Raw genomic sequence first — 25,075 nt, 5'->3', positions numbered from 1 at the left:
CCTCTGGCATGCAGCTCACCAGGGTAAGCACCCTGGCGGGCCGGGCCAGTTTATTTACCTGCCACGTTGGCAGGTTCAGCCGATCGTGGCTCCCACTAGCTGTGGTTCGCCGTCCCAGGCCAATGGGGGTGGTAGGAAGCCGCGGCCAGCACATCCCTCACCGCTTCCCGCCACCTCCATTGGCCTGGGACGGTGAACTGTGGCCAGTGGGACCCGCAATTGGCTGAAACTGCCAACCCCTGAATTAGGCCCTCTCACAAACCCAAGAATGGAGATAGTCCAAAAAGGGTCAGAAGGGATGTGGGTCAATGGCCCTGTGCCCTTGATCATGCCATGTCTCTGTAGACTGCTGGGGTAGAGCGGTCCTTTTCTCTACTCAGGCCTGGGTAAAACAGACAGTGAAGGTCTAACTGAGGCTCACAATATGCTTGAAAGGAAGATAAGCATTTCTTATATCCATTTCAAACCGCGGCATGGAACATTTAAGTGACTTATCAAAGGTTACACAACAATTCAATGATAGAGTTGGGAACAGAATTCAGTGTCCTAAGAGGCAGTCCTCTGCCTAAACCACTAGACATCACTGTCTCTGCAATAATTTATATCCCATCCACTCTGCACTGACATCTAGGGAAATGCAGGGAAAAAATGCTTTGTAGAAAGCAGGTCAAAAGGCGACCACACATCTATTTCAGAAGGCTGAATTTTGTCACATCTGCCCAGAAGAGGGCCAAGAGACTAGAAAGCCTCTCAGTGTTGTACTTGAAATGATAAGAGAAGGAATGCAATTAACTTGTCAGAGATCAGAGAAAGCCAAGGTTATTTCCCTTTGCTGATGGAGAGGGAAAGGAAAAAGGCAATGCTTTCTTCATCTTTTTAGTTCTTAAATACTCCATTCTGAGAAGCAAAGCATGCAAATTCTATGTTGAAAATGTAACCACTAGAGGGTCCTTGTGTTCAAAGTCACCACAGAAAATGTGCAAGGCTTTGAACCCTGCTAAGCGACACAGACTAATCTTTCACTGGAAAGCAGTGTGAGTAAGATGAGGAGGGCGAATAATAAAATGCCATTGCCTCTGCTGGTTACCCTCGACACCGATTCTTCTTCAGATTCTTAGCTGCCCTGTCAAAATGAAATTGCTTCTGTTAGAATGGAAAATAAATAATTTCACTATAAAAGTGCATTATAATATATTGATAAATCTTGATCCGTGTCTGCAGGACTATTTAGCCTTAAAATATAGGATTGGCACCTCGTTTTCTTGGTTAACTCTTGAAATGCTTATTGGGTTACAAGACAGATAAATATCAGCCAACAAGTACTGCTATGAGCCTGAAGCCTTCCCCATTGAGTTACTGAATGTTGTCATCAAGTGATGTCACAAGCTAAACTTAACAGCCTTTTGCCTGCTACATGCAACATGGCATTCTGATTTTGTGATCTCATTTTGGTTTCATATGTAGCAAATTAGGGAGAATCTGCAATTGGCAGACAAAATATTATATGTTGATTTTAGAGACATGAAGATCTAGTGAACTGAGAATGGGCCTGGGAGCCAGGCACCCCTAAACTCAAACCCACCGACTCATTGTGAGACATTGAGCAAACCACTGAACTCCAGTCCTCATCCCCACTTCAATTTCCTCATCTGGACAATGTGGATAATATTACATAGTTACCTAGCTCACAGGGGGTTAATGGGACTGACAGTTATTGCACTTCTTTGAAGATTTAAATTGCTATACTATACAGAGGACAAATATAATTTTTTGAATCATTGAATAAATGTTGCCCTTTAAGGGGTGGGTGAATGATGGCGAATGATACAGACCCACTCACCCCCCAGTTTAGTCGCTTTGCAGCACCTGGGCTGAAATCCAACAATACAGAATTCCTCTGGCCTTGATATCCAGCCATCCTTTATCCCCAGTGCTCCAGTGATGAGCTGCCAGAACATGGTCTCCAGTTCCTTTAGCTCTAGATGTGAGCTCCAGGAGCAGAGGGCACTTTTGGTTCCAGCCTCAGGAAAGCAGCTGACCTTCACCATGGCTATGTCTTGATATTTGTTTCACAGAGTTGCATGACAGTATCCCAGGACTGGAGTGCAAACATCACAGTGGCAGAAAATATGGTGCCCCTCTGCTGAATCAAATTCACAGACTGGTCAGCCATACTGTTGTAGCATTTATATTTTTCTTGCACAGCACTCATTACATAAAGCCTCTGTGCCTTGGATTAAGGAACAGTATTGCTTCTTATGTGTCTTGGTGTACTGATAGCACAGCACAAAGCTCACAGTGAATGGTCGCTAACATTGAACATCCCTCCAAGCGCACTGTTTCTTTAAACTCAGAAAAGAACCTAATGTACTCCTCTGAACCATATTTGGCCATTATGTCTTCTTTTAATTATTTTGTCAGAAACCATGTGTACCAAATGAGATTTGACTGTGTCTGGATCCATCTTATCAAATTCCTTTATTTGATATGAAATAATATCATTAGGAGGCAGGTGCAGCTGGAATGGATTTTGTCTCTTTAATAGGTCTCAATACTTCCATTTCAGTGACTGGTATAATTACTAATTTAAGACGTGTTTGGGCATTGATCAGTGACTAGGATATTTAGGAAACTACAGTAGCAGTTGGCATCAGAAGGACTTACATTAAAAAGGGCTTACAGCCAAATTGGCTTGGATAGCAGCTCTGGTCATGGACTAAAAACAGGTTTCTGCGCTATTAATAAATGGCAATGTGTCAAGTTAGAGAGAGATATTAAGGGTGCTGGGTTGAGTTTTATTTAATGTCTTCATTGAATATTTAGAAAAGGCGGGTCTGCAAAGCAACTCAGTAACACGTGATTCAAGACTAATTTGAGGACTTTCAAACACCACTGAGGACAGAGTTATCATGCCATAGAATCTAGAGTAAAAATGGGTAGAATATAGAAAACCTTATTCATCAAACTGTGTGATCATTTAGCACCAGATTTTCAAAAGAGCCCAGCTCCCATTGAGACCATTATTGGGAACTGCTGGGTGCTGAACATTTTTCGAAATCTGGACACTTCACATAGATGCCTAAAGGGGAACCGAGGTCTTTGGAAAATTTGGCTGCTAATACTCATACTTGTAGTCCCACTGACCTCAATGGCACTACACACCCGTAAGCCCTTCTCAAGGCAGAGCCCTGCAGAATCAGGCATACCACTGAAAAACTGGAAAAATGTAAGCTAATACATTTGGGGGGGAAATTCATAACACATATTCAATGAAAGAGAGAAAACTTACAAGCAGTAAAGTCAAAAGAGATCTGGGGTGATGAGAGGGGGACTGCAAAATGGAAATTAACTTATAATGCTATCCAATGGCAAAAAGGAAAGGTCTTTTGGAACTGTGTATAGAGAGGCAACATATCTCTCACAGATGATTATCCTCTCTATAACACTGGTGAGACCACAACTATGGTCTCTTGGGATCTCCTTTGCAGAAATATGTCTAGAATAGCATTTAGACAATATGGTGACTGGTGTGATAGATCGATCAGTTGAGATAGACAGATGTAGGAAAGATGAAAATGAATATGTGTAGTCTGGCCAAATGTTGACAGAAGAGTTTCCCCATCATCCTTCAAATCCTTCTCCATGGTCCACTTTTGCCTACTCAAAATCAATGATACAGGGGCTGAAGGGCAGTCAGGTAGAGATGATTTGTTTTTTTAAATTATAAATGACTTTCAGATTATTTGAAATCACCAGAAACAAGCAATAACTAACTTGTAACTGCATGATTTTAGTTTTGTTTACCTTTCTGTTGCCTCTTCTGTGTCACACTCACTTATTGGGTCATTTCAAATTAGATTGTGAACTCACTGGGGTAAGGAGTATGTCTTCCTTTATGTGTCTGGCACAATGGAGTCCTGAACCTGCATGGGTCATTCAGGGATGAAATAAATAATAATAATAATAATAATAATGAAGGGTTCATTTATCAAAACATGGGATACATTATTTAGGGGAGCCTCAGGGACATAACTAAAGCCTGGTCTACACTACGCGTTTAAACCGATTTTAGCAGTGTCAAACCGATTTAACGCTGTACCCGTCCACACTACGAGGCCCTTTATATCGATATAAAGGGCTCTTTAAATCGGTTTCTGTACTCCTCCCCGACGAGAGGAGTAGCGCTAAAATCGGCATTACCATATCGGATTAGGGTTAGTGTGGCTGCAAATCGATGGTATTGGCCTCCGGGCTGTATCCCACAGTGCACCACTGTGACCATTCTGGACAGCAATCTGAACTCGGATGCAGTGGCCAGGTAGACAGGAAAAGCCCCGCGAACTTTTGAATTTCATTTCCTGTTTGCCCAGTGTGGAGCTCTGATCAGCACGGGTGGCAATGCAGTCCCAAATCCAAAAAGAGCTCCAGCATGAACCATACGGGAGATACTGGATCTGATCGCTGTATGGGGAGACAAATCTGTTCTATCAGAGCTCCGTTACAGAAGATGAAATGCCAAAGCTTTTGAAAAAAATCTCCAGGCTACACAGTGCTGCGTGACAAGCGTAACAGAAAGCCAAAAAATCAAATGGACGCTCATGGAGAGAGGGAGGGGGTACTGAGGACTCCAGCTATCCCACAGTCCCCAGCAGTCTCCAAAAAATATTTACATTCTTGGCTGAGCTCCCGATGCCTGTAGATTCAAACACATTGTCCGGCGTGGTTCAGGGTATAGCTTGACAATTTACTCCCTCCACTCCCACGTGAAAGAAAAGGGATAGAAATTGTTTCTTGACTTCTTTGAATGTCACCCTATGTCTACTGAATGCTGCTGGTAGATGCGATGCTGCAGCAGTGAAGAGCAGTATCCGCTCCTCTCCCCTCCCTGGTGGCAGATGGTGCAGTAGGACTGCTAGCCATCTTTGTCATGACCCGTGAGTGCTCCTGGCCGGCCTCAGGTGAGGCTGGCCGGGGGCACCTGGGTAAAAATAGGAATGACTCCCGGTCATTCCCAGTAGATGGTACAGAACGATTGGTAACCGTCCTCATCATAGCAACTGGAGGCTGAGCTCCATCAGCCCCCTCCCTTTCATGTGTAAAGAAAAAATTCTGTACTGCCTGGACTATCATAGCAGCGGGATGCTAGGCTCCTCTCCCCCACACCGCTTAATGTTCTGCTTTGACTGTCATAGCCCCAGGAGGCTGCCTCCCCCTCATTTTATGTCACTAACAAGTCACTCTTTCTTATTCCTGCATTCTTTATAACTTCATGACACAAATGGGGGGGGACACTGCCACGGTAGCCCAGGATGGTTGGGGGAGGAGGGAAGCAACGGGTGGGGTTGTTGCAGGGGCACCCCCCGTGAATGGCATGTAGCTCATAATTTCTGCGGGATCTGACATGGAGCAGCTGTGCTCTCTGATACACTGGTTCTCTAGTACACTTGCCCCATATTCTAGGCAGGACTGACTCTATTTTTAGAAACTATAAAGGAGGGATTGACTCGGGGAGTCATTCCCAGTTTTGCCTTTGCGCCCCTGGCCAACCTCAGCCAGGGGCACCCATGATAGCAGCAGACAGTAAAGAAGGACAGATAACCGTCATCTTACTGCCAATTTACAATGGCAGCAGATGGTACAGAACAACTGATATCAAGCAAAAGCAAATGAATGCTGCTGTGTAGCGCTGCAGTAACGCCTCTGTTAGCGGCATCCAGTGCACATACGGTGACAATAAAAAAAAAGCTGAACGGGCTCCATGGTTGCCGTGCTATGGCATCTGCCAGGGCAATCCAAGGAAAAAGGGCGCGAAATGATTGTCTGCTGTTGTTTTCCCGGAGGAAGTAATGAGTGACGACATTTACCCAGAACCACCCGCGACAATGATTTTTGCCCCATCAGGCACTGGGATCTCAACCCAGAATTCCAAGGGGCGAGGGACACTGCGGGAACTATGGGATAGCTACAGAATAGCTACCCATAGTGCAATGCTCCGGAAATCAACACTAGCTTCGGACCATGGATGCACACCGTCAAATTAATGTGCTTAGTGTGACCGTATGCACTCGACTTTATACAATCTGTTTTACAAAACCGGTTTATGTAAAATCATAATAATCCCGTAGTGTAGACATACCCTAAGAGTAATAAGTTGAACCTGAGTAAAGGAAAATTTTGTTCACTATCAGGAAATTATCTCTATAAGTGAGATCTACAAGACTGTAGAATAATATCCCAAGGGACACAATAGATATAATGTAAAACTCATTTGAGTCCTTTGTAACTAGCCTGGAGAAGATGACCTAATAGGTATTCATCTCTAATTTCTATGATTCAATGATGTTGCATTACTCAGCCTTTCAAAATAATGATAATGATATTATATTTATTCTTTACCTTTCCTCCCAAAATGCTTACCAAACTGATAAACAAGAATTACTTCATCCATCAGTGAAATACAGCAACAGTGACTCCAAATTATTTTAGGGCAGGATGTGAACAATATTTCTTCCCAGTTACAACAGGGGGGATTTATATAGATGGACTGTAATGACACAGTTAGGAATTTGGCCAAAACACTAGGAATATACCCTTTAGTTTTGATATTATGGCTAAACAATATTCTTACAAAGAAGTCCTGTTTCTGGAAATAATTTGACAGGGGGTTCTGATGTTCACTGTATGCCACATCTGAAAGACAGCATAGGGACAACCTAACACCATGCTGCAGTATTAGTTCAATACTAACTTCAAGAGTTTTCTGAATTACCTACAGCACTTTTTGTACTCCTTGGGTCTCACACCCAACTACTGACACATACCCACACTGACTGATTTATGAGATCCAACAATGACAGCAAATGGCTGCTTAACGCATCCCAGAGTAATACGTCATGGAGCAATGAAATCCATGAAATATTACAATTTTGCATTTTGTTAAAAGTTTTCAACTTCTTGTACAGAGTTGAACTGAAAGTCATGTAGTGTCCATTCTTTATGTAATCTACAGTATGAGTATGGGAGAGGATCAGAAAAAACCCTCCCAAAAGTCTGGTCAGTCCATGAACCTGGGCCTTGGACAATGGCTCATACTGGCAGATTCAGGGGCAACTGAAATACCCTCACTAGGCACCTAAACACCTGCAGCAGGAAGGAGATTAAGGTGAGGGAAACCAGGGAGAATACCACTGGTTGTTCTGTGAGGAGAGGCAAGGCTCCTTCTGCCTGGTTTCCATTCCATTCCAATAAAATATGGGAAATGACTACAAATCCTTTCATCTCATGCAGTCAGTGTAGACAGAAGAGTCCTGAGCCCCCTCAATCTGTGGCCCCCCAATAGTGCTGATGCTGCTTTCTGGCAGCAAAGTCTCCATTGGAGACATGCTACTAGGGTTTGGTATAGATGTAACTATCCTGGGTACTTATGGAGGGGGTGTGCAGAACAGAATGCACCTGGCGGCCAATTACATTGCCTGAAGTGTGTCTATGGGCCCAGAAGAGATTTTGTTCAGCCAGCCACACCAGTGGCCTGCTCATTTTCCCCATGCCATGCCTCTTTTGCTATTACACCCTTCATCCCCACAGAGAGGCTTCTGTTGGCTGCAGCAGATGGAGTGACAGTGTTACAAATGTGGTTGTTCCCCCCATTCTGAGCCTAAGCAGGACATCTATGTATGGAGGCTCCTCTCTGGGTCAAGATCTAGGCATGCAATCCTTCACCAATTCCTGCCATAGCATGTGGTGCTGCTATGCACTGTTAAATAGTTTCCATATTGCATCTCAGAACTGGGTGTAGGTGAATGGTGATTCATGTGATTCTGGAACACACTGTACAATATTTGGCAAGCAAAACTTGATCCTTAGGGGTCAACCTCTTCTAAATCTGTAGTGCTTTCAAAATTTGTTGGCAGTTCCCTTGTTCCAAAATGATTCTACCAGGTAAACTGAAGGCTTCATTAGCCTTTTTCCACATGAAGACCATTTTACTAAGAGCTGTCATATATCCAGATGTTAGGATGCATAAGGGATGGTCTGGTGAATAATAATACAGCACCTGGAATACTGGTGCAGTTCTGGTCACCTCACCTCAAGAAGGATATTGCAGAACTGAAGGCGTTCAGAGATGAATAACAAAATGATCAAGGACATGGAAAAACTCATACATGAAGAGCGATGGAAAAGATTGGGATTGTTTGTTTTAGCAAGGAGACAAATAAAAGTGGACATGATAAAAGTACATGCAGTAAATTAATGAATGATCTGTAGAAGTTTGATAAGGAAATCCTCTCTTTCCTGTCCCATAACATCAGAACAAGGGGACATTCAATGAAATTAAATGGTGGGAAACCAAAACCCAGAAAAGGAATTGCTTTATCACACAATATGTGGTTAAGCTCTAGAACTGACTACCATAAAAAATTGTTGAGAGCAAGAATTTAACAAGATTCAAAAAGGGATTGCCTAGTTTTATGGATAATAAGAATATGCAGAGTTATTCTAATTATAACAAAAATACTGGAAAGGGTATTAAATGTCATACTTCATGGTTTAAAACAGTTTTGAACTCCCAGAGATCAGGATGACTCCTCTGTGTGGGGCAGTTCAGTCCACCTTTGTCTACTGTGGGTTTTTAAAACTTATTCTGAAACATCTGGTACTGTCCATTATCATAGACAGGATATTAGACTAGATGGATCTTGGATCTGGTTCAGTTTGGTGATTTCTGTGTTCCAGTTACTCTTTCCTTTCCTTTCTTTTCTTGGTCTTTTTACTTAGTCTCTCCTTGGTTGACCTCTAGACTCCCAATCAGTGAGTAATTTCAGAGGACTGTTTTATTTGATACTTCATCTGTTTTATATTTGTTATATTGTATTCGATCAGATTCACTCTCCCATTTAATATCTTGTTCATTAGAATCTCTCGGGTTCTGGCTGCATTTTTTATATTGAAAATGTCTTTCTATTTCTGTTCAAGCTCAATTAGTTTATTGACATTCTCTCAGAGCTGCACATTTCCTGTGTGAGGGGCACTGAATATATGATTACTTGTGACTGCTATTTTCTCTCGCTTGGATGTGATTGGTTGAATGTCCCATGTTCCATAGTCATAAGCTCCAGATACAGCAGTTTGTCCTACTTCTAATTCATACTGTTTCTTGTCTGCTTCTCAGATGAAAACATGAATTATTCTAATACAAGATTAATTAACTCTACATGATGAAAGTTTCTTATACAAGCACCTCAGATAGAATATGCATCACACTCTTACATCAACTTTGTGTCTCTGTTGGGAAGAGTGACACCACCTGTCCCCAGCACCGTTTTCTGGAACACCTCCCTGCTTCTTAGGTGCTTCCCAGGCACATCGTATCCTCACTCAACCCTATTTAGCTGTGTGAAGTCTGACAGCATCACAGCACAACACAATAGACCAACACTAAGTGTAATATCTTTTGAGCTTTGTCTACACTCACATGATGCCCACATGTCATGTGAGCGTGAGCACAGGCTACACCCAACACATTGCGTATGCTACCAAAATATATCATTAATTCTTATTATTATTAATTATTTATTAGCCTTTCACATTCAATAAGGATTCATGATGTATAATTGAAGGCAGAATAAGGCTTTATGAGACCACTCCTGTGTTGAGCTAAACATGATGCGAGCACTCAGGTGCTGAGGTACGGATGCTCAGCACCTTAGAGGATTAACCCCTCTTGCCCATTACTGAACAATCAGTTAGGTCAGATAGGCCTCCCAGCACAAATTCAGAGTAGGAGCTCCACTACACAACCTCCATTTATCCCCTTTCCAATCCCTATCCTTTTGCTAATAACTCAAAATACCTTTCCTAACCCATGCAACTCTCTCCTTACCCTCTTCGGTCCAGTCATTGCTGGTTGTATCCTTCTTCACACCCAGCATCCCTTTTTCTCTTTACCTTCTCTCCTTATCTTGATGACTCTTCTGCTAATGTTAATAGTAGTTTCTTCAGGCCCTCAATCATCCCTGGAACTGCTGAACTGAGTTTTAGGTCCATGCCAGTTATCATCTCTATCATCTGATTATAAGTTGAATTGTCATCCTCTGAACATTTAGAGTTAAAGAACTCTCCATAATATTATGACATTTCTCCACTTTGTCCTGTAGTTGCAAAATATACTTATTCTTTCAACAGATTAAAGGAAATCTCTTTCCACTGCCTTCTCCCATGTTATTAAGAAATCTAGACTGTTTCTGCACTCCAGGTAAGAAGACAATTCCACTAGCCCAGTATAAGTGTGAAGCCATCAGCCCTTAGGAACCTCCAACTAGTATAGAATACTGCAGAACTGCTCCTCAGCAACCTTATGGTGAGCATATCAGATCTGCCCTCCTCTTTCTACACTGGCCTCCCACAGAATATCTAATCGAGTGCAGGGTCTCAGTCCCTATCTTCAAGGCACTCAGTGACCTGAGCCCAGTATATCTAAAAGACTACTTAACATTCTGGGATGAATGTTATGGTGAACAGGTACATTCCTCTGGCAAAACAGAACTCTTTACAATAAGGGTAAAGCTCCTCATGGACCATCTCAGACAGTGTAACAAACTCCAAGAGGAATGAAGTAGCAATACAAACATCTCCACCTTCCAGTACAAGTGCAAGGCATACTTCTTCCACTTTCCTCTCACATATAAACACAGGGCAGAGTGGACATTTGAAAAAACCCCAAAATTAAACCATATCAAAACAAAACAAAACTGTACACACAATTCTCCCCTGGCAGAGAGGAAGAGAGAATGAGCCACGTGACAGATGTCAGTTAGGTTGTTAATGCACATAGTGGAAGGTGCTCAGATACTATATAAGATTTTATATAGAACTATGACAGAACTGTGTCACACATCCTTTCATAATTAAAGATTTGTTTTCTCCCTCCTGTTTCCATACTGCTTGACTTTTGCATATGTCAAGGTTCCTTCCCCACTCTGAACTTTAGGGTACAACTGTGGGGACCTGCATGGACACTTCTAAGCTTAATTACTAGCTTAGATCTGGTAACTCTGCCACCATCCAGAAATTTCAGTGTCTGGATTACTTCTTGTCCCCCCCCAAAACCTTCCCCTCTCTGGGCAGCCTTGAGAGGCTTCACCAATTCCCTGGTGAACACAGATCCAAACCCCTTGGATCTTAAAACAAGGAGAAATTAACCATCACCCTCCTTTCCCCCCACCAATCCCTGGTGAGTCCAGATCCAATCCCCTTGGATCTTAAAACAAGGAAAAATCAATCAGGTTCTTAAAAAGAAAGCTTTTAATTAAAGGAAGAAAAGTAAAAATATCATCTCTGTAAAATCAGGATGGAAAATATTTTACAGGATAATCAGATTCATATAGCCCAGAGGAAACCCTCTAGCCTTAGATTCAAAGTTACAGCAAACAGAGGTAAAATCCTCTCAGCAAAAAAAGGAACATTTACAAGTTGAGAAAACAAAAATAAGACTAATCCGCCTTGCCTGGCTATTACTTACAAGTTTGAAACATGAGAGACTGATTCAGAAAGATTTGGGAGCCTGAATTGATGTCTGGTCCCTCTTAGTCCCAAGAGTGAACAACACCCAAAAACAAAGAGCACAAACAAAAGACTTCCCTCCACCAAGATTTGAAAGTATCTTGTCCCCTTATTGGTCCTCTGGTCAGGTGTCAGCCAGGTTTACTGAGCTTCTTAACCATTTACAGGTAAAAGAGGCATTAACCCTTAACTATATGTTTATGACAGCATATGTGAAAGCTGTACCAAACCTTAGCGTGTTGGACTTTGGCATTTTCCATTCACTTTTTGGTTTTAAGGAATAAGTAAGTGTCCCCTGACTCTCTGTGTTGGGAGATAGCACAGTGTGATTCTCTCAAGTAAGTTCCAGCATTTACCCTAAATGGATGTTCAAAGCAGGTTTAAAGCAATCATAAACATTTTATTAATATAGCATTCTCCAAATAGGATAGTCATTTATTAAAAAGTGCCTGAAGAGTATAAAAGAGTTCAATTATCTATTCAGTTATCATTCTGATTATACCTGTGAGGAACAGCCCACAAAATAAGTGCATGTAGGAGAATTTGGTATTTTATAGGCTAGATATACACATCTCTCTTTGTAAGTGCAGCCTGAGGAACCAACAAGTAGATGAAATTCATTAGTATTTTATGTTTCTTTGGTTCTCATTCTGCTTCCATTGATCTCATTGTAAGTTTTACCATTGACTTCGCTGGGAGCAGAATAAAGCCAATGCCAAGTGCTTTTGAAAATCACACCTTATATGTATGTTTTCTACTCAAAGGAACTTTTTCCTCTTCATATTTTCTAAGAAAGTCTATGATACTGCTACTTTGCACTTACCTAACATCTTTCAGCTGAGGACTTGAAAACACTTTATAAACATTTTGTAGGTTCCACAACCTCTTTGGTGAATAGTAAGTAACAATCAAGAACTTAGGATTCACCATCCAAGGCACATGCAGTAACCATAGTATGTTCCTATACTTAAAATAGGAGACTGTGGTACTAAAGTCACTGGAAGGTTACAAATGTTTAATTTGTAACGAGGTCCACTGATTTTATGAGGCTGGTGTTTTTGTGATACTCTGATATTAGGATACTCCTGATAAAATTATAGATGAGCCTGAATCATACCCAGAGATGTAAGTATACCTAAACTTTAGGGGCATTCAAAAGTATCTGGTTTTGCAAATGTCCTTTCTTTAGAAAGAGCAATGCTAAACCAAGCTTCTAGAGCCAAACATGCTGAACTGCTGGATGTTCAAAATATAGACCTAGGGTTGATGACCTGGCCTATTTTTATCAAAGATGGGTAAAAAGAATGACAGAGAAGAGGTACAAGGTAGTGGCTGAGCAAGGAACAGAACCCATGAGTTTAAATTACACATCTTTTGCTCTAACCTCTACACCAACCTTTTGAAGTCTATTTTAAAGCTTGAGTGACATTTTCACAGGCAATTGAAGAGGTGTTCTACTCAGTCTCCAAACACACCTGTTACACATTTCCTATGTGATATGAATGTATTAGCATCTCTAGCTTGATCAACATAATGAATTGTCATGTGGTGACAATTGCTTTGGGAATTCACACACATCATTGTGCAACATTGTGACCCAGGGACCATGTGGTGCTAACTAGGCAGGGCACAGGTGTAGTCTATAAGTATAGGTATTTGCTAGATAAAGCATAGGCATAAATTAAGGCAGTAAAGCAATGAACCTACAACAATACATTAGCTAACAAGGCATAAGGACCAAAAGCCTTAGCATATATAGTTAACCAGGACTAACCCTGGCATATAAAATATCACATGATTGAATGTTGTGATGACTAAACTGCTGACAGTAATTCACAAGATGCTATTTTATACCAGCTTGGGATATTTTAAATTAGGAACATCATCAGATATCTAACACAAGAGTGTGATGGTAACAAATTGATGCAAATGCTAAGTTTGAAGTAAACCGACTAGTAACCTATAGAAGAAGAGCACCCCAACATTAATAGGGTGGGGAAAAACAAATTTCCTGGATTTGACTGCTGCTTATGACATGGTTTGGCACAGAGGCCTTCTGTATAAACTCTCTCTAGTGGCCCTGCATTGGGTGCAGGCCTGCTGACCGGGGTGGGAGGGGGCAGGCCAGCATGGGCAGTCCCAGAAAGGACAGATTAGTCACTTCAGCCCCAAACCCTGTCCCCGCTAGTGACAGCCCTGGGGGTCAGAATTTCTGTTGATGAGCCTGACTAGGTGGTTGAAGTAGTAGAGCTCTTCCTCCAAAATAGGCAGTTCAGAGTACACATGAATGACCATTGCAGTTCCTGGAAGTGTCAGATTAATGGTCGTCCTCAAGGTTCAGGTCTAATCACCACTACTGTTCAATATGTACATCAGTGACATGCCAGCAACACTCTTGCAGAAGTTTATCTATGCTGACAACATCTGGTACAACTATCAGCTCAGTCTTCCTCTGAAACTGACAAGGTTCTGAATGATGATGTGAAGCTCATGGCAGACTACTGTAGTTAACGGTGCCTGCAGCCAAGCTTTTACAAGGTGGTTTCTAGCATATTTCATCTGCATAATACAAGGACAAGTCACAAGTTAAATATTTTCTTAAATAGCCAACATCTGCAGTATAATCCAAACCCAGTTTACTTTGGCGTGACATTGGATAGGTCATTGATGCATCATAACCATTTGAAGAAGATAGCAGCCAAAGTTAGTACTCAGAACAACTTGCCCAGAAAACTGGCTGGCTCCACTTGGGGTGTGAGCACCCGGACACTTAGAACATCAGCCCTTGCCCTCTGCTATTCTACAGCAGAGTTCTGTGCTCTTGTCTGGTGTTGCTTATCTCATACCAGGCTGGTGGATGTAAAGCTTAACAAAGCTATGTGCATTGTTACTAGGACTTCCTGCAACTCTGTTGACATGGCTGCCAATACTTAGTAACATAGCAACACCTCACATTCATGGTGAGGTGGCCTCTGTCATGCTTCTGGCCAAGATCCATAAAAACAACGACTTGCCTCTGTATTCAGACCTCTTCAACCACTGCCAGTTCACATGTCTTCTAGACACCCTTTATGGTCATTTATGTCACCACAGGACATAACAGTGAAATCTGCTTGGCGTAACAAATGGTCAATGATGACAGTCATTAATCACTCTCTTGTCACTGACCTAATCATCTTCCCACCAGATCTTGACCTGCCAAGGCACCTGTGGTCATCCCTGAACTGGTTTTGAATAGGACAGGGCAATTGTGCAGCCAATCTCTTCAAATGTGTTTTTTCTAATGACTCATGATGTAGATGTGGTCAACTTCAGACTACGTCACATATCCTTGATGAGTGCTTGCTGGCTTACTTTGATAGCAGGCTACTGGCTCTTCACCTGGCTGAAGATGATATTGTGAAACGGTAGGGCTCACTGTGCATATGCTGAGAGAGAATATATATAAGGAAAAGGGAATGAACCCCCGACTGAATATGCATTAGCCATAGTGGAATCACTGTAACACATTATAAAAGTGTATTTTAGCTTGTGTGCATTGGGAGATGTAACTCTTGGGAAATGCCAGGTGGTGCCAGTGAGCCTGATTATGAGGCTGATAACTAGCTCTTCAGGCCCTTTTGCAAAGTATTGTGAGAGCACACAGATGCTCAGAAGCAGGTTTTGTATTAGCTCTGTCTACTTTGCTGGGTTGGAGTGTTTGTGACTTTAGTAAGTGTGCTAATAATACCATTACAAATAGAGAAGGTTTATTTTCTAAGTGTGAGTGTTGCATGTGAGGTCTCTACCACGAGCCAGTAGCTGTCAGAGGTCATCATAATCTTAGTGAAAATCTACAAGATGAAACTAACAGCAGGAGGGGGAGGAGGGTGTCCTGTTTATGAATAAAGACAAATGATTGTTGTGCTGTATCTTGGAGTGCAAAGGAATAAATTAACTCCTTCACTGAGGAGGCAATCTGACAGTCTGCTTGTCTCATGAAAGGTGGGTCACAGCCAGCCTGGCTGTAAAATACTGCAAGGATTTTGGGTGAGCAATATTCTACAAGACATGGGAGTAATTTGTTAGTTAAGTCTAGGTTCAGGAATGCATGTTATGATTTTATTTTATATGTAACCATTTGCTTCCAATTCTTCTATTTCCTGCTAGTTGAATCTCTGTTTTGTTAAATAAACTTTTACTTGATTTCACTATAAACATATCAAAGTTCTGTGTATAAAGTGAATCAGTGATCTAAGGTGGCACTGGTAAGCTGGGGTGTACTGTTTCTTTGGAAACAGTGACTATGGGAATATTGCAAATGTCTAGTGGATCAGGTACTGGACACTCCAGGGAGATGCTCAGAGGGCTCGAGGGTTGAGGTGTGCCAATTGCTAACCTGTAGAGTGACAGCAGAGCCTGCAATGCTTGGAGGAGAATGCTTGTTTTGCCCCGGACCAGTGGAGGGGGGGAGCAGACCAATGACAAGCCCAGACAAAGCTTCCTCATGTTAAGAGCAGGTGGTAGCAAAATGCATCACAAACCTGGGTATCCCCAGGAAGTGTCACAAACATATCCGAGAACTTGCTGGGAATGCAGCAGCCAGGGGAAGGATGCTTTACCTAGGGAGATTCCTCTTGACTACTACATGGATTGCAAACACAGAAAAAAGGAGCCAGATCACACATTCAGCAGTCAGAAGGTGTTTTGTCAATATATGGCAGATGTGCACAATGGAGATTCTTTATATCTGAAGTATTTCTGTCCCACATGTCTCATAAGTGAGGCACAGCTATCATAAGGGTAGAGAAGTCAGTGGAATAGCTGCTCAATAAAGTAGTTTCCTTTGAACTCCACTGGCATTTACAGGGCATTTAGCATATAAATTACTTCTTCTCAGAGCAGCAGATATTCCCTTTCAGCAGTTTCTGCACCCGGGAGGGGTAAAAATGAATATGAGAGGGAAGACAGGAGAGCGAAACAAAACCAGTGCCTGGAGGTGGAAGCATCGTACACCAAGGTCTGATCTCATGATTCTCACCTGGATTCCACATTTTTACAAGGCACTCCTCTTCCCAGAGCCTTACTGCCACAAGCCTCTCAGAAGGGGCAGTGTGACAGAAGAGTAGCTAAACAGGACCCATACAAGTAGATTGGTTCTCTTCTTCTGTGTCTTTTAACATTAAAGGTGGAGTGAGGGGGGGAAAGGAGGGAAAGGGGAGGTAACTTGGGCCAAGGTGCTTATCATATCGTTCACGATTCCCTCGGTAACTCGTGGTGGGCCTAGGTCAGCACGCATGTCACACTCAAGGTCAGTTCCTGTCTCAATCTGGAAAAGATAAAGATCCAACCAGAGGACCAAATTCGGTGATGAATCCTGGTCATTGCCACCTGAAGCACATTGTGTATATGCTAAGAAGAAGAAAGTAACACATTTGTTTTTTTCCTCCCAAATACAGCCACCTACGCTGCCTTGCCTCACATTCCTCTGACCTCCCAGGGTGGATAAGCAGAATGCTGCTTCTAGAATGGGAATGCAATGAGATTTTCCATTTTGTGGGAAATTCTACAAGTTTCCATTTTTGTTCTAAAATCGAATTAAAGAAAAAAAGGTCAACATTTCCTCCCCAGCACCCTCCCCAAATAAATAAATAAATAAAATAAAGTCAATTGAAATGTTTGGTTTGGATAAAAGCAAAATATTTCATTGCAATTTCAATTGGTTTTGATTTTACATTCTGTTACAGAATATAAAACTGAAATGAAAAGTCATTGTGAAACAGATAATCAAAACATTCCCTTCTGATAAGGTCAAAGTGGAATGTTTTGACCTGATCAGAATGCTACGATCCATTTTTTTTTTCAAAATTAAAGTTTGTCAAAATCGCTTGTTTATGTGAAGTTTAGTCTTCAACAAATCAGCATCCTCTTCACTAGAAAATTTTTGACCAGCTCTAACATCTTCCTGTCAAATGGCAATGTTCAGCACAACTTACTCTGCCTTCCTCTGATTTGCCCTTCAATATTTCTCCAAATGCACACAAAGCTTCTGGAAATACCTTGTGGTGCAGAAAGCATAGAGAGCCAGGAGCAGTCTGATTGGAAGACAGCTGGATGTAAAGGTAGGAGAATCCCTTTTTAGGGTAATGGTATACCTGAGTATGCAGCTCAGGAGAAGGACTAAGGACCATATGGAAAGCCTGGAGCTTGTGGGACTGAGCCCTAGTGTTTTCTTTTGGACAAAAGTCTGAAAACTGCAACAAACAAAAGGCCTGGATAAAATCCAAATTTCTTAGGAATTTTAAAAAACTCTTGTATATAGTATTTTGGACATGGGATCTAGAGTATTTAATGAATTTAAATATTTGATAGGTAAGAGAAGCTTCATGTCTGAGGAAAACATTTTTAATTTATTGAACGTTGGAAGAGTGTTTAAATATTTTACAGCTAAAAGTGCTTAACCAACCAAATAAAGCCACTTTTAAAGATCCATACTCTTGAATAGAATTAGCAGACATAGCTAAATGTCTGTCTTTTTAAAGCTGTCAAGAAGGCATTAGTTGTCTCTAGGCACTTGAAAACGTTTATAATGGGTTTAGTATGAAATGGAAAATTTCTGGAGCTAATAAATCTCAGAGAGAAGTTTTAAGAAGACTCAGCTGAACCTCTTGATCCTGCCAGCAAGCCTGGGTGCTTATTTCCCTTTTCTGGATGAGGACAAGCAGTTCTGGCCTAAACCCCTCTATAGCTAAGGCCTGGCTTGATATAAGCAATTAACACATGGAGGGAGGTCTCGTGTCTTGGAAGATAGAATTAGGGAGGTAAATGGGTCATTAGGCTGAAAACAGAATGTTTGTAACAAGTAAGACAAGTAAATAGGTCAGTGGGTTAAAAAGACAGAATGTCTGAGCCAGCTAAGATAAGAAGGAGAACACCCAGGAAATCATTTAGTAACAATGGACAAGATAAGTTAGGAATGTAGAGAAGAGGTAAAGGGTAGGTTGAGCGTGGATAATGAGTGGAAAGAGCATGCTGCACAGGGATTGGTTCCTGCAAAGTAACCAAGCCAATCCTAAAACATGTGATGCAATATATAGTAAACATAATATAATGTATAAAATGTACATAAAGAAAGTGGTTTACTGTGTAACTTTGGATATGTGGTATACCCTAAACCAGGGATCAGCAACCTTTGGTACACAGCTTGCCAGGGTAAGCACCCTGGTGGGCTGGGCTGGTTTGTTTACCTGTGACGTCCGCAGGTTCGGCTGATTACAGTTCCCACTGGCCGCAGTTCGCCATTCCAGGCCAATGGGGGTGGTGGGAAGTAGCAGCCAGAACATCCCTTGGCCCAAGCCACTTCCTGCCGCCTCCATTGGCCTGGGACGGTGAACCACAGCCAGTGGAAGCCGCGATCGACTGAACCTGTGGACGCGGCAGATAAACAAACAGTCCTGGCCCACCAGGGTGCTTACTCTGGCAAGCCATGTGCCAAAGGTTGCCGATCCCAGAACTGGAGAAGGTGTTCTCAATAATCCAAGTGGAAAATGTCTCAAAGGGAATTGCAGAATCATAGAATCATAGAATATCAGGGTTGGAAGGGACCTCAGGAGGTCATTTAGTCCAACCCCCTGCTCAAAGCAGGACCAATTCCCAACTAAATCATCCCAGCCAGGGCTTTGTCAAGCATGACCTTAAAAACCTCTAAGGAAGGAGATTCCACCACCTCCCTTGGTAACCCATTCCAGTGCTTCACCACCCTCCTAGTGAAAAAGTTTTTCCTAATATCCAACCTCAACTTCCCCCACTGCAACTTGAGACCATTACTCCTTGTTCTGTCATCAGGTACCACTGAGAACAGGCTAGATCCATCCTCTTTGGAACCCCCTTTTAGGTAGTTGAAAGCAGCTATCAAATCCTCCCTCATTCTTCTCTTCTGCAGACTAACCAATCCCAGTTCCCTCAGCCCCTCCTCATAAGTCATGTGCTCCAGCCCTCTAATCATTTTTGTTGTCCTTCGCTGGACTCTTTCCAATTTTTCCACATCCTTCTTGTAGTGTGGGGCCCAAAACTGGACACAATACTCCAGATGAGGCCTCACCAATGTGGAATAGAGGGGAATGATCATGTCCCTCGATCTGCTGGCAAGGCCCCTACTTATACAGCCCAAAATGCCGTTAGCCTTCTTGGCAACAAGGGCACACTGTTGCCTCATATCCAGCTTCTCATCCACTGTAACCCCTAGGTCTTTTTCTGCAGAACTGCTTCCTAGCCATTCGGTCCCTAGTCTGTAGCAGTGCATGGGATTCTTCCGTCCTAAGTACAGGACTTTGCACTTGTCCTTGCTGAACCTCATCAGGTTTCTTTTGGCCCAGTCCTCTAATTTGTCGAGGTTCCTCTGCAGCCTATCCCTACCCTTCAGCGTATCTACCACTCCTCCCAGTTTGGTGTCATCTGCAAACTTGCTGAGAGTGCAGTCCATGCCATTCTCCAGATCATTAATGAAGATATTAAACAAAACCGTCCCCAGGACCAACCCCTGGGGCACTCCGCTTGATACCGGCTGCCAATTAGATGTGGAGCCATTGATCATTACCCCTTGAGCCCGATGATCTAGCCAGCTTTCTATCCACCTTATAGTCCATTCATCAGCCCATACTTCTTCAACTTGCTGTGGGAGACCGTATCAAAAGCTTTGCTAAAGTCAAGGAATAACACATCCACTGCTTCCCCCTCATCCACAGACACAGTTATCTTGTCATAGAAGGCAATTATATTAGTCAGGTATGACTTGCCCTTGGTGAATCCATGCTGACTGTTCCTGATCATTTTGCGCTCCTCTAAATGCTTCAGAATTGATTTCTTGAGCATCTACTCCATGATTTTTCCAGGGACTGAGGTGAGGCTGACTGGCCTGTAGTTCCCCAGATCTTCCTTCTTCCCTTTTTTAAAGATAGGCACCACGCTAGCCTCTTTCCAATCATCTGGGACCTTCCCTATTCGCCATGATTTTTCAAAGATAATGGCCAATGGCTCTGCAATCACATCTGCCAACTCCTTTAGCACCCTCGGATGCAGTACATCCTGCCCCATGGACTTGTGCTCATCCAGTTTTTCTAAATAGTCCTGAACCACTTCTTTTTCCACAGAGGGCTGGTCACCTTCTCCCCATACTGTGCTGCACAGTGCAGCAGTCTGGGAGCTGACCTTGTTTATGAAGACAAAGGCAAAAAAAATCATTGAGTACATTAGCTTTTTCCACATCCTCTGTCACTAGGTTGCTTCCCTCATTCAGTAAAGGGCCCACACTTTCCTTGACTTTCTTCTTGTTGCTAACATACCTGAAGAAACCCTTCTTGTTACTCTTAACATCCCTTGCTAGCTGCAACTCCGAGTGTGATTTGGCCTTCCTGATTTCACTCCTGCATGCCTGAGCAATATTTTTATAATCCTCCCTGGTCATTTGTCCAATCTTTCACTTTTTGTAAGCTTCTTTTTTTGTGTTTAAGATCAACAAGTATTTCACTGTTAAGCCAAGTTGGTTGCCTGCCATATTTACTATTCTTTCTACACATTGGGATGGTTTTTTCCTGCAACCTCAATAAGGCTTGTTTAAAATACAGCCAGTTCTCCTGGACTCCTTTCCCCCTCATGTTATTTTCCCAGGGGATCCTGCCCATCAGTTCCCTGAGGGAGTCATGTCTGCTTTTCTGAAGTTCAGGGTCCATATTCTGCTGCTCTCCTTTCTTCCGTCTCAGGATCCTGAACTCGACCATCTCATGGTCACTGCCTCCCAAGTTCCCATCCACTTTTGCCCAACACCTTCCTTCCATTCCATGTGCCTTTGGCCTACTTCTCCATCTTCCCCCCATAGGATGAAGGGTCAGCAGACCTCACCATTCCGATAACATTTTGGGGGAATCAGGTGACCCCTATTCAGCAGCAGTAGTGAAGGAAAGGGAAAGTTCCTGCTCTTAAATCTGCCAGGGTATACTAAGTCCTATCACACTCTACACGACAGTGGCAATTTACCATAGTCCAGTGCATTTTAAGGCATCAAATACTTCTATATTTCTTTAAAAGACTGATTTCAGTGCTCTGGGGTCCACTTCTGTAAGGATGAGCAGACAGGCAGGCCCTCCCATCCTTCTGAACTTAAACACTGCCCTCTTCCATCCCAAAGGACAGCCAGAAGACCTGAAGACAGCAGGGCATGAGATAGAGGACAAGCTCTCTCACTTCAAAAGATGGTTCAAAGTAGTTTGCTGAGGGAGACCAGGACCTTTTTTAAAGGTAAAAGAGGACCCAAGGCCTTTGTATGGGAGTTTGTCATAGATCAGATAGATAGGATCCACAATTCTTAGTATCAGTCCAATTGCCCATGCTGTTTATCAAAAAGGACTACAGATACTCAGGTCATTACACCTGTCAGATATAGCTAAAACAAACAGTGTTTCACATCATTAGTATTTCAAGGACTTCACAAGCAGCTGATTTTATTTAATTCTCTTATTGTGTAAGAAATCTCTATAATAAGGGCCTCAGTGAGAGAAATAATGGAAGTTCTTGTTAATATTATGTGATACGCTTGCCTGGAATATTGGGATTGAGACTCTTGTGTTGCCAGTGCATGTCTCAAATAAATGTCTTTGGCAGTGGTGGGTGACCTGCGGCGCGTTAGGGTAATCCACTGGCAGGCAGCAAGACAATTTGTTTACATTTGCATGGCTGCCCACAGTTCCCAGTGGTCTTTCCCGTCCAATGGGAGCTGCAGGAAGCGGTGTGGGCTGCAGGAATGTGCTGTGAAAATGTAAACAAATTGTCTCATGGCCCGCCAGCAGATTACCCTGACAGGCTGCTTGTGGCCCACAGGCCGCAGGTTGCCCACCATTGGTTTGTGGCCTGGTTAGATTACATATTTTTATTATTTCAGCTGCACGAGGGAAACAGGGAAGGTGGTGCACAATTGCCAATGTGAAGCATTCAGAAATCATAGTTCTGGCCACAAAATCATAAGACTGACTTAAAAATCCAGAGATTTTGAAATCATAATAAATGTTGGGTGCTTTTTATGCTTGTGCCTCCTGTTTCTTGAGCCTTTACAGTCCTGTCAGGTCATGTTTTCAAGCTTTTCTCTGCAACTCTTAGGGCTAGAAATTTACATTAAAAAAAAAAAAGCTGAGATTCTCAACTAAATACATGACTCCAGAAGCTGAGGCTTTAAGAAAAACGTCAAATATCATGAGACTCATAATAAAATGATGAGAGTTGGCAACACTTGGGTGCTGCTAATCATTCTGCAGAACATGGTCAGGATTTGGAGACAGGTGTAAATTAGTTCTGCTCAACCTCTCTTTGTTGCTATACACGTAGGATTTCTTTTTCAGGCCATTGGGTTGTGCCATAGGTACATGGCACTAAATGAACATCATGGATTTCAATCCACGCCCAGGATAACATGACATATTGCTTGATGAGGTCCGAGAGAGGACCTGATTCTTTTCTCACACACACCATCCTAAATCAAAAGTAACTCCACTGAACCTAAAGGAGGTACAATGGTGTAAAACTGGCATTATGAGTTACAATTATTTTATTTCCAATTTTATGGAAATCCTGTGCATCATAAAATTAAATGGTGACTATTATCTACTTATGCAAACAGCTTCTTTTTTTGTCTTGATCACTGAAAAAATTCAGCAATTAACATTACTTTTTAAAATAAAAATTGTCTCCCTCTTCCCTTTGAGGAATTCAGATCATAGTTCTGATTATAATGGAAATGCCTCATCTAAAAGTATCAAGAGGATACTTGAGGTGTGACCTCAATTAGGTGGATGTTAGGATGGCTCATTTGGTTGCAATCATGCCTGTGGGCCAGAGGTACCTTGCTTCACAACAGGATTTGTGTTTGTACCCATTAAGCATACAGCAGTGCAGTAGCAGGGGGTTGCTTGTACTGCTAGAGGTGTTGTCCTTAAGATAAGATGTACAGCAGAGGTTCGGGTTGCTGCAAGTTTTTGCTCATAAAGCAAAGAACTCACTGATTGCATATTGGAAAGAGTTGATAAATTAAAGTCTGTCTCTTGTCCACTATCCTCTTTCTCATTAAAACAAAGCTATCAGCAAATAACTCACAACAATTGAGTCAGAAATTCTCTAATTCAGGGTGGGCAAACTTTTTGGCCCGAGGGCCGCATCTGGGTATGGTGATTCTATGGTAGGCCATGAAGGCTCATGAAATTGGGGGCTGGGGTGTGGGCAGGGGTGAGGACTCCAGCAGGTGGTGCAGCTCTGTGGTGGGTCCAGAAATAAGGAGTTCAGTGTGCATGAAGGGGCTCCGGGCTGGAGCACAGAATTGGGGTGTGGGAGGGGGGTGAGGGCTCTGGCTGGGGGTGCAAGCTCGGGGATGAGGGCTTGGGGTGCAGGAGTGTGCTCTGGGATGGGACCAAGGGGTTTGGAGGGCAGGAGGGGGATCAGGGCTAGGGCTGGGGCAGGGGTTGGGGCATGGGAGGAGGTCAGGGGTGCAGAGTCCGGGAGGCGCTTACCTCAAGCAGCTCCCAGAATCAGCGGCAAGTCCCCCCTCTGGCTCCTATATGGAACCATGGCCAGGCAGCTCTGCATGCTGCCCCGTCATCAAGCGCTACCCCTGCAGCTCAAATTAGCCGTGGTTCCTGGTCAATGGGAGCTGCGTGGGCGGCGCTTGGGGTGGGTAGCATGTGGAGCCCCTTGGCTGACTCTATATGTAGGAGCCGGAGGAGGGACATGCTGCTGCTTCCAGGAGCCACATGGAGCCATGGTATACACAGAGTGGGGTAAGTCCCAGATCCTGCTCCCTGACTGAACCCTGCTCCCCGGCAGGGACTCGAGGGCTGGATTAAAATGTTTGAAGGGCCAGATGCAGCCCCTGGGCCATAGTTTGCCCACCCTGCTGTAATTGATTAATTCTTCAGGAATTTTTTTGTCTATAATAGTTCTTCCTCTATAGATGGCGATTGTGGAAATTTCTTTGAGAATATTCACAATTTATAGAGTCCTATGTCTATTCTCAGATTGGTTGATTTATACAACTAACCAATGCAACATGAATTAAAAGTATTTTACAAATAAATATTGGTCTCAAAATTCATTTTGGGGTGAGTATTTGGGAATTCAGACAAAAATTCAGACTATTGAGCATTTGCACTACTGAAGCCTGATCACTCAAGTATTATTGGAACGAAGAATATGAATGAATCAAAGTTTATATTCAGTTTGCAAGAATCCTCACAAACAATTTCCTCCCATACTATTGGCTAATAGTGAGCTATTGTTGAGGTTATAAAGCTGTTCTCTTTGCCTACATGGCAACTCTACTGGAAGAATCTGACCTGTAATTTTATAAAGTGCTCTAACCTAGCAATAAGAACCAGTTTTTCCCAAAGTTCCATGATGTTCAGATCTGGTTTGAGTCAGCTCATTTTAGAGATATATCCTGGCCACAAAACTGATGTTAAGATTTGAACTTTTCCCAACTGCAAAGCTATTCAGAACCGGG

The sequence above is a fragment of the Gopherus evgoodei genome, chromosome 4 (genome assembly GCF_007399415.2).
Source record: "Gopherus evgoodei ecotype Sinaloan lineage chromosome 4, rGopEvg1_v1.p, whole genome shotgun sequence".
Lineage (NCBI taxonomy): Eukaryota > Metazoa > Chordata > Testudines > Testudinidae > Gopherus > Gopherus evgoodei.
Note: the sequence above shows the minus strand (reverse complement) of the source record.